General features: G+C 44.5%; 1 protein-coding gene across 2 annotated transcripts in view; it reads left to right on the top strand.

The window, feature by feature from the left end:
- Positions 1-2,122: 2,122 nt before the first annotated feature.
- Positions 2,123-15,202, top strand: part of kank3 (KN motif and ankyrin repeat domains 3) — a 103,179-nt gene continuing 90,099 nt past the window's right edge. Inside the window, exon 1 of one of the 2 annotated variants that reach the window (XM_084318550.1) lies at positions 2,123-2,241. The gene's annotated coding sequence lies outside the window, so the exon portion shown is untranslated. Of the gene's footprint in view, positions 2,242-3,696; positions 3,768-15,202 lie in introns of those variants that run through there. The other variant, XM_084318551.1, reaches the window with a different exon arrangement.

Raw genomic sequence — 15,202 nt, 5'->3', positions numbered from 1 at the left:
ACATGTATCACAATTATGCCACAACAATGTGGAACGCCCTACCCAAAGCTGTAAAGGAATGTGAATCCCTACCTCCCCCGTCAAATCAAGCTCAACTTCTTTCATGCAACAGTTGAGTCTGTCCTTTTGTATGGCAGTGAATGCTGGACCTTGAAGCCCACCCTGCAGAAGTCCTTGGATGGGTGCCATTTGTGATGGATATACTCAATTGCAGCGAGTGATGTACTGGTGATGCATTGAGTGGTTTTCACCACCCTCTGCAGTGCTTTCTGGTCTGAGGCAGTGCAGTTGCCGTACCAGACTGTGATGTAGTTGGTGAGTATGCTAGCTTCCTATAGCGCACCGGTAAAAGGCTCTCCTCAGTCTCCTCAGGAAGGAGAGACACTGGTGAGCCTTCTTGACCAGTGAAGAGGTGTTGAGGGTCCAAGAGAGGTCCTCGGAAATGTGGCCTCCCACACGCTCTACCTCCATCCCGTTGATTTGGATGGGGGCGTGTGTGTCGGCTCTAGTCTTCCTGAAGTCCACGTTGAGGGTCAGGTTGTTGTCGGTGCACCACGCTGCCAGGTGCTGCACCTCCTCCCTATAGGCCGACCAGGTGCTGCACCTCCTCCCTATAGGCCGACCAGGTGCTGCACCTCCTCCCTATAGGCCGACCAGGTGCTGCACCTCCTCCCTATAGGCCGACCAGGTGCTGCACCTCCTCCCTATAGGCCGACCAGGTGCTGCACCTCCTCCCTATAGGCCGACCAGGTGCTGCACCTCCTCCCTATAGGCCGACCAGGTGCTGGGTCTATGCTATTATCAAATGATAGAAGTCAAGTCAACTAAAGTTTCAAGTTCAAGTTTCTTTATTAGTTGTCATACAGAAGCACAGAATACTTTTGGATAAAATGGATTTTTATAGCTCAAAATCACAACAAGTTGCCTCGACAGGCTTCACAGATCAACAAGTAACATCACAATAGATCCACAATAAAAAACACCATAAAATCCACAATTGTGCAACAAACACCCCCAGACTTTCCCCAATGAAGATAAGGAACGACTCCCTGTAACCTACAGTATCAAAAGGGGAAAAGAGGAAGAAACCTGAGGTGCAGTTCAAAGGGGATCCCCCCCCCCCCCCCCCATCAGGGTGTCGGTGATATTCAGGGGTGCGTTGCTCATGGGACGGGGATGCACGCCGTGCAACCGGCTCTGTGACCAGAAGCACGCGCACGCACATGCACACAGGAATGCGCTGCACTCGACTGATGCCCCAACTCGCTAAGTACCCACCTGGCTACCTTGCATAACAATAGCTCAGGTCGTCAGGTACATGTGTTCAAATACGTTCTCAGATACATTCACACAAAACTTGTGAATTAAATGTGTTACATTCCATTCGTAGAGGCAATTAGGCACCGTCTTTAGTCTGTGCTCATGAGAGGGAACATTTATGCGCATGCGTGGGAGTGCGCGTGCACGTGGCGTCATTAAAACACTGTGCAACCAGCTTTGAAATCAGCAACGCAACACTGGTGATATTATGGATGATAGAAGGATGGATAATAGAACAAGCAAATAATTGGTATGTATCATTTGTCTTAAATATTAAAAGTATTCAAGACAAATTAAAGTTAAAATAATAATAGAACTAAGAACAATAAAGCACATGGAATACAAGCGCTGGTATGATAAAACCATGTTAGAACCGTGGGAATAGCAGGGGTTATTAAAAAAGAAATCCAGCACTGTTACAGTATCTCCACATCTTCCTTACAGTAGCTCCACATCTTCCTTACAGTATATTATTATTATTATTATTATTATTATTATTATTATTATTATAATAATAATAATTATTATTATTATTATTATTATTATTTATTATTACAGTATATCCACATCTTCCTTACAGTATATCCACGTCACTTCCTTACAGTATAACCACGTCACTTCCTTACAGTATATCCACAGCGGAAACACGGTTTGGCGCCACCTGAACTCCCGCCCCCTCTGTCATCCAACACATAGATATATATCTCCCTTCCCATTGGAGGATCCCGCTGGCGCCACATCTCCCTCCTCATTGGAGGATCCCGCTGTCCGTCACCGACGCGTTAACCCTTTGAAGAGTGCAGTAAAGCGCAAGAAGGGGAGTTTCTCTTCCTCCTAACTTTTTATTATCACCTTATTATCCCAAGAATGCCATGAGAACAGTTGCTGATCAACAACACAACGGCACAAAGGAGACGAAAGGTAAGATATAGTCCAGGTTGTTAATATAATATATAATATGATCGATCCTCGCAGTGTGTTTCTCTGATTATATAGCAGCGACTCTGCAGAAACGGTAAAGTATTCAGGTGGTCCCGACTCCCAGCCGCTGCCTGGATCCCTGCAGGTAAACTACTGTAGTACAGTAAGTTACTGTAGTGTGATGTGTTCTGGGTGGACTGGTACACATACTGTCTAGGTTATTACGGTATGTCTATGAAAAAGGCTGTGCATTAGGCTCATATCTCATGAGTACACCAGGGTGTCTCCCTCCCGAGTCCCGAGCCCGACACGAAGTCTGTCTGTCTGTCACGTACAGTCTACATTTATTAATAAGTCAAGTTTCACCTTTTGTTTTATTTGTCACACATAAGGTACATGTACATTACAGTGAAACTGTACAGCTTGGTTGGTTGATTGATTGATTGAAAACTTTATTTAACAGATTGCAGAATGGGTACAGTACAGCTCAATACACACAATTGTTAAGGGGATGCAGACCAGAGAAAGACCTTCGTCTTGTTTACATCAGGGTCCCCCATTTTCAATTCATCATGACATATATTATGACATACATGACATACAGATACAGACAGTACTGCTACATCTATACATTTATGACATACCAGATTTACAAATACAGTACTGTTTGTGATACAAAAAGAGTTTAAAAAAGAGAGTATATACATTTGACGTAGAAACTGTACATTGTTCTGTATGAGCCCCCTGAGATTGTGCTTCATACAGTAAAAAAGTTAAAAGAATAAAGACCAACCACTGTACAATTTATACAATATGCTACCAATGAAGTACAAAATGGCAACAATGAGGTACAAAATGCAAAAAGGAGGTATGAGACATTAGTCTCATTTAAGTTGTGGGCTAATTTGGCATCCCCAATGTTGTATTTAATATGATTTTAGACTACTGTAGGCAAATAGTTTTCAGCGTTTTAAAATGTAAAAACACATTAATTGACCAATGTGAATTGAATATTATGTTAATTGCATCCTCTCTGCTACGACCACATCCGGTAGCTATTCAACAACAAAAACTAAATACATCCACTTAATCCTAACTTAAAATAACTCCTTGAGTAGATTAGATCTGTTGAATTGAATAGGCTATACGTCTTTGATAAATTAACCAGTCATTACTTGTGTGGTGGTGGCGCTCTGGGGTGTACTGTATTGCGTAGTGACAAGGTTATAACCGCAGCATGGGCTACAGAGTGAGAGTTTTTAAGACTGTGAAGCTACTGTGATTATTTGTTGTCTCTCACCAAGTAACTGTGAAACCACAGGGTCGACTACAACATGGGATGGAAACCCCCCTATTGTCGGGCTGATGTTATTTCCACTCCCGTCCCGGTGTTAGGACCTCGTCTGTCTTTCATTACGCATCACCATGGCCTCAACACTCCTTGTTATCATCTGCAGGCCGAGATGCTCAGTGACTCACACACGATTGGAATTGGCTCAAGTTTTGTTTTATTTGTCACATACAAGGTACGTTACAGTGAAATGCTTGGTTCTGTACGAGCCCCCCCTGAGATTGTGCTTCATACAGTCAAATAAAGTCAAAAGAATAAAGGTCAAACACTATACAAAATGTATAATATACAACCTAAAGTACAAACTAAAGTACAAAATGAAGTACAAAATGCAAACAATGAAGTACAGAATGCACCTTTTCTTTTTTTGTAATACAAAAAATGCAAAAACGAGGTGTAGGGATGTAGTGCAAATCGCTGCGGTTATTTTCCATACAGTGCCATGCATGATGCGCCCCTGCCTGGGCCTGACTGACTGTTGGCACATCGACTGGATGTGTAGGGCTACGTTCCCATGTTTGCCTGTCATGCAAGTCTATTTTCTAAACGGGCTGTTCGCCAGCCTCTCATTCTCTGGTGGCGGGCCATCTTATCTCCTTGGACGGCTCGTCTCACCCCAAAGGGTCTCCCGGTCAGACTCTCTGGACTCTCCAGAGTCTATTTGGTGTCAAACGTTGAAAAGTGGCCTGATCCTAATCACTCTTGCAGCAGAGCAACAATGTAAACATTGTCTCACGACAAAGACAAGCCATTCCTCATTCCTCTCGCGGTGAAAGTTCTGTTTCAAAACCCTGTCCCTCTTTTGTTTTGTTTCTGGAACTTTTAGTCTGAATCACTTGTGTAAAAATAGCAGTTTAATAAAAAACAGTGTCGTATCAGCTGTTAAGTATTTCATAGACATATGAGCTCTGGGAAAGTAGAGTACGTGGAGGGAGCTTATCAACAAACATCTCTGATGGCAGACAAATTGTCTCCACTGTGGTTTACCCCACATTAGCATCTGTGACCTGAGGGCTGAGGCGGCTTCTTTCAAAGCTACTCCTCATTTTCCAGAGTATTGGCTGCAGGGGATTTAATTTATTTCCGTCGTCAAATTTCCCTGGCCTTGTTTTTAGTGCGTCGGAAGGCGACGCAAGAAGAGATCTAACTTTGTTCATAAAAACAGATGAAAGTGAAATGATAAGAGCCAGTCTCCCCAGCAGCTCAGCCCTGACGGAGCGCCTCTCGTAGAGCCATATGAAATCCGTTTTATTTTTTTCCAAATTCCATTTTATTTTTTTCCAAATTCCGTTTTTTTCGTTTTAATATTTCAGAATTCTGTATTTTGCTTTGTACGCTCATTTTACCATCAGAAATAGTGTCTAATAAGTGGGAATGAATAAATGTCCACAATTTAATAAGATATAACAGTCCATTTAATAGGGCTGTCTTAAATACTTCGAAGCTTCATTCATTTATTTCATTCGAATATGAAAATAAAATTCGATTATTAAAAAAAATTTAAATAAAAAGGTATATATATTTTTGCAAAATCAACTCTGCCTCTCTTTGTTAACTACAACAAGCAATGCCGTTTGTTATTTAAGATGAGGTCGGACTCGGCACTGACAGATTTGTGTTCATTGTGCTGCTTTTATAAAGCCTCAAATGACTGCTTACAATATTTCATGAAAGCAAAGTGTTTTGTTTGTCTAAGATTTAAAAAGGTTTAAACTTTACAGCACTGACAAAGTTGAACAAAGTGCTGTACAAGTCCCACAACATAAAAAAAAAAAAAAAAAAAAAAATTAATTCATTTTTTTTTATAGTTGATTCCATTTTTATTGCTCAATTCCGCGATTCCGTCCGCGATTCCGTGATTGCGGATTCCATATGGCTCTAGCCTCTCGCCTCTCGAACCAGCCCGTCGTCAACGTCCTGGTGTCCCCACGCTGACAGGGAGGCTCATTGTGGCAAATGAAAACAATTACCGTGTAGTACGCCCGTTAAGACGTCCAAAGTGTTGAGCTTTCAACAACATTGATGAGCTCATGGGAGCGACCGGTGGCGTTCTGCAACAGTACCCTGGGCCTGGGGTGTGACTTACCGGGTCCCGCTCCAAAATAGAACCGCTGTAAATTTAGCGGAGTGTTGTGGGGGACGCTGTAAACATATCGACGCTCGGCATGTTCCCGGTGTGTGACACACGTGAAATAAGCGTCAGTGATGTTAGTTTTCGTCGCCTTATCTTCTTTATTTGTTTCTTGCTCTGCCTCGGGGGAGATCACAACTGTCCCGAAGACGGCTGCTCTCTCTGTCGACTCTGGGTTGAGCTGACCTCGTTTTGCCAGATCATAACCCGGACCTTTGTAGAGTTCAGCCGGTTCCTTAAATGCACGGGGGTGGTGTATCTTCTTTCGAGGCGTACGCCGGCATTTGGTTTTCATTTCAACATATGGAGTTTTAGTGTGAAACGCACCACGGTGGCTGTGATGCAGCGAGTGAAGATCAAACCTCCGGTCTATTTGGAGCCATTTATTTGTTGTGTTTTATTGGAGCCCCAGAAGCGTTCTTTACTAGGTCTTACTACTCCACAGCACGACGCTAACATTCCCCCGATTGCAATAACAACAGTAAATCTAGGCGAGGGTTTTTTTCAAAGGCACCAAAACATACTTCTCCCAGGTCTATGAAATGACTAGTATGGCTCGTTTATCTTTGAAAGCTCAAGTCTTTTCTCATGCAGCAATTAGTGTTAAGTGTTACATGTAACCTAATAGCAGAAGGCTTTCACCATAATTAGCGGGCATCCATCCTTTGAAAATGGAAATTGCCACTTTCTAGATCATACCCACATTCTCAGATTGGAGTCAGGCAGGGTTTCCCAAATTGTACCACAAAAAGATCTTCAGAAGTCTTCAGAGTTGAGGAGATACTGTATGTAGGCTGATGTCTCCCTGTCTTCAGTTGTAGTCGCTGTCTGCTTCAGACAATAATATTATAATAAAAAAGTACCGGCAGATTTACCCTCCTATATGATTTTACTTATTGGATTGCAGGATTAGTCCTCTGCATTGAATTAGTGGGTTTGTAATAACGCATTACAAGGATTGAGCATGAAGTCTATGAGTGTTGCTCAATCTAGCTGTATGACAAATTCTGAATGAAAGATACTGTAGTAGGCTAAGAATTCCCACATCAAATCATCTCGCTAACAGGGCTTGGGAAAATTCCGAGATACCCACTTAAATGAATCGGCTGCTTCTCACAGGAAGCAACCAAGACCAACTCTGTCACTCACTCATGTGAGACACTCCCTCTACGTGTCATCGTGACACTGTGTAGCCACAACATGTCGAGGCTTAATTCATTTATGGATCAGAATGAGAAGCATTTGTTTGGCACTGAGGAGGAAGATGTTTTCTTTAATATTCAGTTTTCAAGAGATATCTAATCTCAGCGGGCAAACCACAAGCTAGGCCTCAGGCAGAACTCTAGACCCGTCCTGAAGGAAACACAAGCTAGGCCTCAGGCAGAACTCTAGACCCGTCCTGAAGGAAACACAAGCTAGGCCTCAGGCAGAACTCTAGACCCGTCCTGAAGGAAACACAAGCTAGGCCTCAGGCAGAACTCTAGACCCGTCCTCCTGAAGGAAACACAAGCTAGGCCTCAGGCAGAACTCTAGACCCGTCCTGAAGGAAACACAAGCTAGGCCTCAGGCAGAACTCTAGACCTGTCCTGAAGGAAACACAAGCTAGGCCTCAGGCAGAACTCTAGACCCGTCCTGAAGGAAACACAAGCTAGGCCTCAGGCAGAACTCTAGACCTGTCCTGAAGGAAACACAAGCTAGGCCTCAGGCAGAACTCTAGACCCGTCCTGAAGGAAACACAAGCTAGGCCTCAGGCAGAACTCTAGACCCGTCCTGAAGGAAACACAAGCTAGGCCTCAGGCAGAACTCTAGACCCGTCCTGAAGGAAACACAAGCTAGGCCTCAGGCAGAACTCTAGACCCGTCCTGAAGGAAACACAAGCTAGGCCTCAGGCAGAACTCTAGACCCGTCCTGAAGGAAACACAAGCTAGGCCTCAGGCAGAACTCTAGACCCGTCCTGAAGGAAACACAAGCTAGGCCTCAGGCAGAACTCTAGACCCGTCCTGAAGGAAACACAAGCTAGGCCTCAGGCAGAACTCTAGACCCGTCCTGAAGGAAACACAAGCTAGGCCTCAGGCAGAACTCTAGACCCATCCTGAAGGAAACACAAGCTAGGCCTCAGGCAGAACTCTAGACCCGTCGTGAAGGAAACACAAGCTAGGCCTCAGGCAGAACTCTAGACCCGTCCTGAAGGAAACACAAGCTAGGCCTCAGGCAGAACTCTAGACCCGTCCTGAAGGAAACACAAGCTAGGCCTCAGGCAGAACTCTAGACCCGTCCTGAAGGAAACACAAGCTAGGCCTCAGGCAGAACTCTAGACCCGTCCTGAAGGAAACACAAGCTAGGCCTCAGGCAGAACTCTAGACCCGTCCTGAAGGAAACACAAGCTAGGCCTCAGGCAGAACTCTAGACCCGTCCTGAAGGAAACACAAGCTAGGCCTCAGGCAGAACTCTAGACCCGTCCTGAAGGAAACACAAGCTAGGCCTCAGGCAGAACTCTAGACCCGTCCTGAAGGAAACACAAGCTAGGCCTCAGGCAGAACTCTAGACCCGTCCTGAAGGAAACACAAGCTAGGCCTCAGGCAGAACTCTAGACCCGTCCTGAAGGAAACACAAGCTAGGCCTCAGGCAGAACTCTAGACCCATCCTGAAGGAAACACAAGCTAGGCCTCAGGCAGAACTCTAGACCCGTCCTGAAGGAAACACAAGCTAGGCCTCAGGCAGAACTCTAGACCCGTCCTGAAGGAAACACAAGCTAGGCCTCAGGCAGATCTCTAGACCCGTCCTGAAGGAAACACAAGCTAGGCCTCAGGCAGAACTCTAGACCCGTCCTGAAGGAAACACAAGCTAGGCCTCAGGCAGAACTCTAGACCCGTCCTGAAGGAAACACAAGCTAGGCCTCAGGCAGAACTCTAGACCCGTCCTGAAGGAAACACAAGCTAGGCCTCAGGCAGAACTCTAGACCTGTCCTGAAGGAAACACAAGCTAGGCCTCAGGCAGAACTCTAGACCCGTCCTGAAGGAAACACAAGCTAGGCCTCAGGCAGAACTCTAGACCCGTCCTGAAGGAAACACAAGCTAGGCCTCAGGCAGAACTCTAGACCCGTCCTGAAGGAAACACAAGCTAGGCCTCAGGCAGAACTCTAGACCCGTCCTGAAGGAAACACAAGCTAGGCCTCAGGCAGAACTCTAGACCCGTCCTGAAGGAAACACAAGCTAGGCCTCAGGCAGAACTCTAGACCCGTCCTGAAGGAAACACAAGCTAGGCCTCAGGCAGAACTCTAGACCTGTCCTGAAGGAAACACAAGCTAGGCCTCAGGCAGAACTCTAGACCTGTCCTGAAGGAAACACAAGCTAGGCCTCAGGCAGAACTCTAGACCCGTCCTGAAGGAAACACAAGCTAGGCCTCAGGCAGAACTCTAGACCCGTCCTGAAGGAAACACAAGCTAGGCCTCAGGCAGATCTCTAGACCCGTCCTGAAGGAAACACAAGCTAGGCCTCAGGCAGAACTCTAGACCCGTCCTGAAGGAAACACAAGCTAGGCCTCAGGCAGAACTCTAGACCCGTCCTGAAGGAAACACAAGCTAGGCCTCAGGCAGAACTCTAGACCCGTCCTGAAGGAAACACAAGCTAGGCCTCAGGCAGAACTCTAGACCCGTCCTGAAGGAAACACAAGCTAGGCCTCAGGCAGAACTCTAGACCCGTCCTGAAGGAAACACAAGCTAGGCCTCAGGCAGAACTCTAGACCCGTCCTGAAGGAAACACAAGCTAGGCCTCAGGCAGATCTCTAGACCCGTCCTGAAGGAAACACAAGCTAGGCCTCAGGCAGAACTCTAGACCCGTCCTGAAGGAAACACAAGCTAGGCCTCAGGCAGAACTCTAGACCTGTCCTGAAGGAAACACAAGCTAGGCCTCAGGCAGAACTCTAGACCCGTCCTGAAGGAAACACAAGCTAGGCCTCAGGCAGAACTCTAGACCCGTCCTGAAGGAAACACAAGCTAGGCCTCAGGCAGAACTCTAGACCCGTCCTATAAAGAGACACATAGAAGACTCTCTGAGAATTTTCAGCTCCAGTGCAATCAAACGCTCACAGATTCTTTCAGGACTTAAGATACAATCTGCCTGTGCACATCAAAGTAGAGGCTATTGCTTATAGGCCCACCTTTAAGTCAGATGAATCAAATCTAATCGCATTATGGATAACTGCTTTAGGGCCTACAAATGCATATATTCCACTGGAGTATGTTGCCATGTAAATGATTCCATGGCGTTGGACGGTCATTTTGACCTAAAAGTCTTCGTATACTGTAGCTGTGCCACTTTTAGAAGACGAGCTTCTCAAAGACAGAGATCCACTACCCTGTCATTCTCCAACCTCCATCAAAGAGATGTTGGCAAATTGGTATAATTTACTCTAGTAAAGGAAATATTCCACATATTCCGGTGGATTCTGAGGGGGGCGACGGCACTAGTTGACACCTGGTCTTGGAGGAGGTATGAGAATCAAACATCTGGAGGCCTCAATTGCTACTATTGTGAACGAGACAAATGGGCCAGACAGTCTCTTTTTACCCACAAGTCTGTTTGCCGTCAGGCTATCTAGGCCAACGTCCCTCATCTCTGGTGTTTCCCAAAGCAGTCTTTCATCCACTGGTGTGGTGTGTCATAATAATGATATCAGTCTATCATCCACTGGTGAGCCATAATAATGATATCAGTCTATCATCCACTGGTGGGCCATAATAATGATATCATCCACTGGTGGGCCATAATAATGATATCAGTCTATCATCCACTGGTGAGCCATAATAATGATATCAGTCTATCATCCACTGGTGGGCCATAATAATGATATCAGTCTATCATCCACTGGTGGGCCATAATAATGATATCATCCACTGGTGGGCCATAATAATGATATCAGTCTATCATCCACTGGTGGGCCATAATAATGATATCAGTCTATCATCCACTGGGGTGCCATAATAATGATATCATCCACTGGTGAGCCATAATAATGATATCATCCACTGGTGAGCCATAATAATGATATCATCCACTGGTGAGCCATAATAATGATATCATCCACTGGTGAGCCATAATAATGATATCATCCACTGGTGAGCCATAATAATGATATCATCCACTGGTGAGCCATAATAATGATATCATCCACTGGTCCATAATAATGATATCATCCACTGGTGAGTCATAATAATGACATCATCCACTGGTGAGCCATAATAATGATATCATCCACTGGTCCATAATAATGATATCATCCACTGGTGTGTTATAATAATGATATCATCCACTGGTGTGTTATAATAATGATATCATCCACTGGTGTGTTATAATAATGATATCATCCACTGGTCCATAATAATGATATCATCCACTGGTCCATAATAATGACATCATCCACTGGTGTGTCATAATAATGACATCATCCACTGGTGAGCCATAATAATGATATCACCCACTGCTGTGTCATAATAATGATATCATCCACTGGTGCCATAATAATGATATCAGTCTATCATCCACTGGTGTGTCATAATAATGATATCATACCACGTACAGTTTCTACAAGCTCTGCAACAGAGTAATAATAGGTCTGTATATTGTTGAATAGGTCTGTAAGGGGAACACCTTGCCTCAGGCATAAAATAAAATATTGTTTGGTTCCTGTTGGTTGTCAGTTAAGGCCATGGGTAGGTAGGTAGGGGATTTATTTTATAAAATATTTTATATAAAAAAAATTCCCACTGCGAATTTCTTTATTTAATTAAAATGTTCACGACAACATGGATGCATGTACTCTGCCAGCATGTTTAATATCCATAATACTAAAGGTTTGACTAAGATTTGTATGAAACTTTATTGTAAAAAAAAAATATATATATATATATATATATATATATATTTTTACTCATAGAATAAATTGGGTCGCCCCTAAATCGGCAGGGTCGGTCGGCAACCGGAACCAAACCATTATTTTGTTTAGGCCTCAGAAGAAAAAGAAGAGGTGTTTTTGTTCTAAAACTCATGTGACTGACTGACTTGCCGCTGGGCATCGGAGCCACGGCAGCCCGGTGCTGCGACCGGTGGAAACAGTGCTGCATTGGTGGTCGGGGGGGGAAACGAATAAAAAGAAAAAAATTAGTTTCGGGGAGGGGCATTCTGTCCACCGGGCATCATGGGTGTTCCTCAGTACGACTGGATGCAGCCTCTGGGACAACAAGGGCTGTTCTGCTCAGGAACGGTTTCCCTCCTCACAAAGTTGTGAAAGAAAATCTGGATGACTTCAGTTTGTTGTTCACATTCAGTCGACGTTAATTCCTTGGGTCTATGCAGCGCCGGGCCGTCTTTTCATCGAGCGAGGCACAGAACACCGTCCTCCTCGCCAGAGTCGAGCGATGTCACCGGACCTCGGAGCGTCCGTCCGCCCCGATCGACTCCGTCCAAGTCCCACGTCAGGAGCTGTATAAGGACTCAGTGTTGTGCTAGTTACTGAAAAATAGTAACTCAGTTACTTTACTAGTTACTTCATTTCAAAGTAACTTCGTTACTGTACTAGTTACTTACACCCAAAAGTAATGAGTTACTGTGAAAAGTAACTATTTAGTTATTTAAAAAAAAATAAAAAAAAATTGCTCAAGTCCCATGCCCCATATACTCAAAATCGGTTGATCAACTTGACAGTTTCCATTCACATCACCGAACTCTGCTAAGCAATGTGGTCTAGAGCGTTTCATTATATATTCCCTCCCCGCTGTATGTATATTTCTCTCCCACCCACCCACCCCCTCCCTCCCCATCATATGTATATACTCTGTCAGGATCTAGGGGTAACAGTACTGTATATTTGAATACCGCTTATGTCACAAATGTATCAGTACTAAATACCTATATGTCCCTATGCCATAAATGTCATGTATGTTGTGTATGTCATAAATGTCTATATGAATTGAAAATGGGGGACCCTGATGGAAACAAGACAAACGTCTTTCTCTGGTCTGCATCCCCTTAACAATTGTATGTATTGAGCCGTACTGTATTGTACCCATTCTGCAATCTGTTAAATAAAGTTTTCATTCATTCATCCATTCATTAATTCATTTATAACCATCTTGCAGCGTTGTTTAAGATATCAATCAAAGCATTGCAACGTTAGAATAGTTAGGATATCAATTGTGCATGAAAGGACTATATTTATATTGTTTGATTAGTATTATGAGATTCCCTGGCAGATTTCGTACAGTCAAAATCCGTTGATCTTGAGTTTCAGTGAACACATTGCACTCACCGTCACCAGTCTGCGGTGGTCGAGATGTAACGTTAGTCCAGTTGACTCCAGCAGCCCTTCAAACATGTTCTTTATCTCGTTTCCATGTTGTATATTAATTATCTCTCCAAGTAGTTGCTAAATGGTTTGTTAGTTCGTTATTATTACTGCGTTCTTATTATGTAGATTCATAGCGAGCGTCCTCTTGTTGTTTACTGTAGAGAGCGTCTATTTCTTTCAGAACGTCAGTGGCCAATCAGAAGTGCGAAAACCAGAATGAGGCTACGGAAAGAAATAATAATAATAATAATAATAATAATACTTCGTCTTATAGCGCCTTTCAGTCTACAGTAAACAAAACAAACGCAGGCGAAATAAGGACGCTCGCTATGAATCTACATAAAAAGAATGCAGTAACGAACTAACAAACCATTCAGTAACGTAAGTAGCGTTACTGAATTTCAAAAGTAATGCGTTAGAGTACTAGTTGCGGCAAAAAGTAACTTCGTTTCTGTAACGCGTTACTTTGTAACGCGTTAGTCCCAACACTGATAAGGACTCAGTCGGAACAGCTTGTTCACGACAGTTTTAGACCCAAGTGTGGGAGACCAGAGCACACTGGAACTATTGTCAACATCTGTACGCAAATAGAACTCCCATCACTCCGCTTCAAGTTGGTGTCCCGTCCAACCAAGATGGCCCCCGCGGTCAACAGACAAGGCCTCCTCCGTCAGACAGCGTCTTGTGCTTTTTCCCCCCTTGACCCTTTCACTGCCACACTACCAAATGGTTAACCCTTTCACTGTGACAATACAGAATGTTGACCCTTTCACTGCCACACTACCAAATGGTTAACCCTTTCACTGTGACAATACAGAATGTTGACCCTTTCACTGCCACACTACCAAATGGTTAACCCTTTCACTGTGACAATACAGAATGTTGACCCTTTCACTGCCACACTACCAAATGGTTAACCCTTTCACTGTGACAATACAGAATGTTGACCCTTTCACTGCCACACTACCAAATGGTTAACCCTTTCACTGTGACAATACAGAATGTTGACCCTTTCACTACCACACTACCAAATGGTTAACCCTTTCACTACCACACTACCAAATGGTTAACCCTTTCACTGTGACAATACAGAATGTTAACCCTTTCACTGCCACACACGACAAAGGGTTAACCCTTTCACTACCACACTACCAAATGGTTAACCCTTTCACTGTGACAATACAGAATGTTGACCCTTTCACTACCACACTACCAAATGGTTAACCCTTTCACTGTGACAATACAGAATGTTGACCCTATCACTGCCACACACGACAACGGGTGAACCCTTTCACTGCCACACACTACAGAAGGTTAACCTTTCACTATCACACTACTACAGACAGTTAACCCTTTCACTACCACACTACAGAAGAGTACACACGCTAACCGTCTGTAGTGTGGTAGTGAAAGGGTTAACCTTCTGTAGTGTGGTAGTGAAAGGGTTAACGTGCATTGAGCCACGGACTTCCCCGTCGCCTTATTGAATTCACGTTGTGACATTTTGAACCTGAGCACGGTGAGGCGCGGCTGAGGGGGCTGCTGAGGGGCTGCTGCGGGGGGCTGCTGCTGCTGAGGGGGCTGCGGGAGGAAGGACACAAGAGGCCTCACACAACTTTCAAACAGCGTCACCACCACTCAAAGTGGCATAATGCCTCATTGTGGGACGTGAATGTGCTTGATTGTATTTGGTGGAGAATCAGGGAAACAGGGGTTGGGGGGGGGGGGGGGGTGAGTCGGGGGGGGGGGGGGGGGGGGGGGGTTACGAAGCACATGGGGTGTTTGAAGCCAACTTGAATTGAATTGAATTCAATCACATTTTAAGATTTGTTTTCTATACAGACTGAGTGACTATTGGTTAATCTCTTTACCTCCCCAGAGATGTTGTGTGACTCAGACCAGTGTGATTTATTATGTTGACGAGACGGGATGGAGGCCTGCAAGACGGCGTCAGATTGTGATGATATGTTTAAGTGTTAGGAGGTCTGGAAGAATATCTCTAGATGTCTGGAAGAATATCTCTCGAGGTCTGGAAGAATATCTCTAGAGGTCTGGAAGAATATCTCTAGAGGTCTGGAAGAATATCTCTAGAGGTCTGGTAGAATATCTCTAGAGGTCTGGTAGAATATCTCTAG

This window comes from Notolepis coatsorum, assembly GCF_963971535.1.
Source record: "Notolepis coatsorum genome assembly, chromosome: 7".
NCBI classification, from domain to species: Eukaryota; Metazoa; Chordata; class Actinopteri; order Aulopiformes; family Paralepididae; genus Notolepis; species Notolepis coatsorum.
Note: the sequence above shows the minus strand (reverse complement) of the source record. Positions and strands in the feature narration are given on the sequence as shown.